This window comes from Etheostoma spectabile, chromosome 15 (assembly GCF_008692095.1).
Source record: "Etheostoma spectabile isolate EspeVRDwgs_2016 chromosome 15, UIUC_Espe_1.0, whole genome shotgun sequence".
NCBI lineage: Eukaryota > Metazoa > Chordata > Actinopteri > Perciformes > Percidae > Etheostoma > Etheostoma spectabile.
This window is the reverse complement of record NC_045747.1, coordinates 27,625,781-27,631,780: the sequence shown is the minus strand read 5'-3', so window position 1 is coordinate 27,631,780 and position 6,000 is coordinate 27,625,781.

The window sequence follows — 6,000 nt, the reverse complement described above, 5'->3', positions numbered from 1 at the left end:
TAAAAAATATGTATGTGTATTTAAAGGTCATTTAAAAATATATAAAATGATCTACAAAATAATCTTTAAAAAAAATATATACATACTGTGTATATATATTATTTTTTTCTAAAGGTTTTTTTTAAAGATTGTTTTATATATATTTTTAAACGTTTAAAAATATATGTATATATATATATATATATGTGTACTGTATGTATTTATTTCTAAAGATTATTTTTACAGATTATTTTATATATGTATATATATATATATATATATATATATATATATATATAGCGGGCCCGCTGCGTTGAGGAGTAACCCTCCATATACTGTATGGGCGCCTGCTCTACCAACTGAGCTGTATGTCACAAGCATGCAATTGACCACGGTTAAGTATCAGAAATGATTGACGGCCCCAGGATGTACTGTATGCATGCACATGCATGTGCATGTGTTCAGTACCCTTACATCCCCCTTGTATTGAAATGGAACCGTAATTTCTGTATCATTTGCTGTATTTGTCTTTGAACCATTTGCCACGTGTGCACCGAGCCGCCATCAGTATCGCTCCCATTTACTTCTGTGTCCCATACACTTTAGCCACCAACTAAAGAGAGAAGAATATATTCATAGTAAGCACTAATACCTGTGGTCTTCTTTTAACATTTGAAGTGCACTCAGTGGCCGGCTCTGCTTCCACTAATGCTGTTTTATATAAAACCAATCGGTATGAAAGCCCCGCGCCTCCCACACACCAGCAGTCCTGACCTCCTCTCACGCTGCACGGTGGAAGCGCTCGCCTCACTGTTTTCTTGTTCCCATCTCCTTCACACATAATCACGCATCCTTTTATAGGGATGTAACAAGGCATTGTGAAACAGTAAAACATCAGCGTAAATATGCAAACCATACAAGCTGTTGATTTTTTTTTTTTTTTAAATTGCATAGAATCTGAGCTGCAAAGATGAATCGGTTAGTTGTCAACTATTAAATAAGTCGCCGACTGTTTTTGATAGTTGATTAATCAGTTTGACTTTTTTTTTTTTTTTATGAAGTAAAGTCAAAGTTCTCTGACTGCCGCTTGTCAAATGTGAATATGTTCTAGTTTTTTCTCTCTTCTGTGACAGTGAACTGAATATCACTGAGTTGTGGACTAAACATGACCTTTTCAGGAAGTCGTCTTAGGCTTTGGGAAACGCTGGCCCACATTTTTCACTTTTTTATTTAATAAACCAAACAGCTAATCGGTTAATCGAGGAAATAATTCACAGGATAAAAATATTCGCACGGCCTAGAGCGTCATTCTTATTTCACTTGTTTGACTTAAGACGTCACTACGTCTTCTTCATTCAGTTAATTTATTTGAAGAGATTTTTACTATCTATTTGGATATTTTGATGTGGGTATGATTCACATGCTAAGTGTCCACATGGGCAGTAGTAAACAAATGAGTCTTATAATGTTATGTGTAACACACCACTGTGATCTCCTGGCTGGTAAAAAGCCCTGTCACACACCAGGATCTTCCAACCCCTCTTTAGATTCCTCTCCACCCAATTTAAAGTGCCGCTCTATGTGTGATTTACAGCGACCCGATGAGAGTGTCTGTATTGAGTAATGGCGTGGAATGACAGTTAAACCTCGAGCCATTTGGCCGGGTGGCTGGAGCCTGGTACGGACAGTTTTTTTTGGCAGGGAACGGGGAGGTAATAGCTCCCCTCTTTACTGTCAACTAAAGTGAGGAAAGGCAGGCCGACACTTGGGCGACACACATGGCATGTACACCGGCGCACGCATGCACACACACGCAGAAAACACACAACCTGCCTTGTAGTGTGGCTGTGTCGGGGCAGGTTCTGCATGATACGGTAGTCACCCAGGGGAGATAATAGCCACTACTACTGGAAACAGAGCTAAGCAAAGCTGAAACACAAACAGAGGATTATTATTTATATTTATGTGTAAATACAAGCAATGAAATGGTCTTTAAAGAGTTTAAATTATCACCAGTGGCATTTCTTTAATTTTAATTTTAATTATTAATTGCACATGTTGGTATTTAGATTTATAAGTGTCTATAAACCTCCCCCATATAAACATGACTTAAGCCATCACTGTAAAAAATGTCACTGTAAATTTACAGTAATATGCTGGCAACAGTGTTGCCATTGAAGTACTTTTTATTTAGAGTATGCATACTGTTTTTAAAGGCTAAAAGAAGGGCAAGGGGAGGCACAGCCAGCCCCCCCCCCCCCCCCCCCCCCCCCCCCCCCCCCCCCCCCCCCCATCCCCCCCCAATCCTTTGGGCTTGAGGTCTGTCAATCTGACTATTGTGATTTAACTGTGAGTACTGTCACACAATTTGTTTAAAATGAAAACGAATTAAATTACGAATGAATGGGATGTGTTTTTTTTAGCAGAATAACATTGTGTTGTTCTATTATATTTCATATTTCCTACATTTCAAGACAGATTTCTCCTCCTCTGGGACCCCTGGTCCTCCCCCTACTGATTATTGGTCCCACCCTGTGCCACCCACTTAAATAAAAAATTGCCCCTGCCCCAGTCCAACACCCGTGTTCACATTAGGGTTGTAACAGCATTTTGATCATCATGGGAAGGAAATGAAAGTCCTAAAATGATTTTAGGTGGCTCCTGTAGGTGAGCCATCTGCAGGGCCAGATCTAGGCACAGGGCCCATTTGCCGTTAGGGGGGTCCAGTAGGAAGGAAAAGTCAAAATACTATTTGTTTGTAGTTTAAACATAATTGATAAATTATAATAAATTCCAATCTAACACTGCATCTAAACTTTTTAAACTTTGCCTATGTATTGTAATGATAAAAAGTACAGTATACTTTTGTGGAATGCTTTCAGGTGAAACACAGTGGAATAAAGAAAAAATGAAAAGAAAAGACAAAACGACAGAGAGATTTTACACAAGTTTTTCGATATTAGCATGACGGTAGTGTGGCAGTTTAAAAGAAATCTTGTTTATTCACCAAATAACAAATTATCCATTTGGAGGGGCCCCCAGAAAAATGCAGAATGCCTAGTGTAATCTTTCCGTGTAATCCGGCTCTGCACGAGATTACGAGCTATAGAAAGGGTCCAATCAGCCAAAGGTATCATTTAACAAACAAAGACAGAGAGAAAGTGTACCCACTTGCAGTATTTTGCTCAGCTTCATCCAAATAAAAGGAAGTGTAAAGGTGTGTGTAATGCTCTCCCAAGTACTCAGGCCCGGCTTTATCCCCTGCAGGAAGGCTAATGACAGACATGTAAGTAGGCAGCATGACCTGTTCTGCTGCACATGGAGTGTATTTGCTGTGGTTTTAGCTGCAGCTTCTACGCTCGGCCCCCTCAGGGCACAAATACGTCCGCCGCACTCCAGCCCAGGGAGCAGCAATCTGACAAGCAGTGCAGACCTAATCCAGTCCAGGTCTGGGGCAGTGTTTGCTATGCATCCCTTAGGTTGGGAATAAATACAAGGCCGCTAAGCAGATCTGTGGGGTAGGGGGGGTGGGGGGTGGAGAGCTTCCCAACCTTGCGTTATACATGCCTTGACGGGATGTCTCTTATCCATATATGTAACCTCATTACATTATTTGGGCTTTTCAAAAATAAGAACAGCTTTGATCTCCTGTGGAAAGTAATGCAGTTTTAATGTCCAACTTCAAGGGCCATTAGCTGCATTTTTATCAGTTAGCGCGGCTGCTTGGCAAATTTCTGAATGTCAAGTAAGGGGGGGGGGGGGGGGGGGGGGGGGGGTGTTACTAGCCTGGAGGTTAGAGAAGCGGGTTTGTGATTGGAGGGTTGTCAGGGCGAGTTCCTCGCTGGGAGACTGTGGGTGGGGAAAGTGGATGAGTAATACTCTCCCCTCGCACTTTAGCGGAGTTACCTTTTAGCAAGGCACTGACCGTGAGTGCAAGCAGAAAAGACAGATTACACAAGAAGCCAGGCTTATTCGGAGCATCCAAGACTTTTTTTCGGCACCACCGGCCAATCGGAAGGTTGGTGGTTCGATCCCTGACCCTGCAGTCCCATGTGCCCATTGCGTCATCGGAGTGTAAATGTGTGATTGTTTATCTATGATATTGGTTATGGCAGTGAATGTGTGTGAATGGTGAATGGTTCCTGTTCTATGTAAAAGCCATTCAAACTAGAAAAGCGTTACATAAGAACAAGCCATTTACATTTACCTGAACGGAAATGTGTCAGATGTCTCCCAACCAGTGATTGCAGTTGGTCCCCAGTGGACTTCTTTAGCAAGTTTTGTCTTTAAGCTTTTTGATTGGATTGTTATATTTTTGCTATCTGCTCTCCGACATTGGAGACAGAGATAAGATAATAACAATGGTCCAAAATGATGTGACATTGCATTTTTATTTTACTTGAAAAACCTTACGCAAATATGTGCACCTCAGTCTTCCACAAACCTCGAGAAAACAGCGGAAGCTGTTACATGATACCAGAGGTGGAAAAAGTACTAAAATATTGTATTCAAGTAAAAGTAATGAGCAGTTAATTTTAAATGTATTTTAAGTAAAAGTTACTTAGTTACATTTTTTAAAAAAAACCTTTAAAACAGGGCGGGGGTCTCTCCCATGTAGTGAAAATAGATCAATTAGAAAATAGATTTTTTTTTTTTAAACATCCATACAAATGTAGAAACATCTATACAAATGTACACACATGTAATCACAGCTTAACACATGTCACACATGACATTTGAAAAAAACTGAGCTCTCCCTTCGCCATTCACACTGCTGATACATTTGCGCCAAAATGAATGGCAGTCAATGGGATGCTAACGACAGGTGATGGCTTATTAGCATCAAAATGGTTCCATAGGAGCTCCGCACACACACACATCTCTGCTCAGCTGTTTGTGTGTGGAGCGCGGGCATCGCTGTACAGAATCCCGGCGTGTGAAATAAGATGCAAATATATTATAAATTTAAATGTAAATGGTTTGTTCTTATACAAAATGCTGAATACCAGAATGCATTCGACAATGGCTACTGTAGTGGTTCTGGGCACAATTTCTTTTCTTCCTTTCAGTTTTTGTTAGTCACTTTTTTTTTGTTTTTTTTACTCAGTAACCGATGGGATTTGTAATGAAAATAATGTTGATTTTTATTGTTTTTGGCCTATTCTGTTTTAGAAGTGTTTTTCCGGGTATTTATTATGCTTTTATCTTATGTCTATATTTGTACATCACTTTGGGGCAGTAGTGACTGTTTGTAAATGTGCTATGTGAATAAACTTTGACCTTGACCTAAAACCCCGATTTTAAAAACTACTCAAAAATACAAAATACACAAGAAAACTACTCAATACAGTAACGTGAGTACATGTGTTTTGTCACTTTCCACTTCTGCGTGATATAAATGTGGTGAGCAGCCGAAGAGCTCCATCAATACGCTCTGGGTTGGAAAAAGGAGAAGGAAAGTCCATTTTGCACTTTCTATTTGCTGATTCTTTAAAGTGTGTCTTCACCTGGTGACTCCCCCCCCACCCCTGCCAGCCCTCCCTTCCTCCCTTAAGCTGCCACAGGTAGAGCACACCAGGTGTACCTGTTATAACTTGCCGTATAATTTGTGGATTAGCAGATGCTTCTAATGGCTAAAATCATCAGAGCGTTCCGTCTGCCACGGAGGGGGAAGAACGAAGGAGAGAGAAAAGACACAAAGGCAGACAAGTAAAGGACAAGGGCTGAAAGCCAGGACCATAACCCTGATTTGATTTAGCAATCCTATTGAGTGTTGACTTATGTTTGCCGTTTATTTTGTAGTTTTTATCATCATTTTGTTCACGTTTGTTTTCAGTCATACTGGTCTCTTCTGTTTAAACTAATGGTGTACTGTACTGCACCTTGGAACCATTTTGAAAGGTACTTCATAAATAACGTTAACTCATTTACTTAGTACGTACTTATTTACTCTCTCACTTATTTACTTACTTAGTTACCTGCTTACTTAGTCATTTACATGTCACTCAGTCACTCACTCAC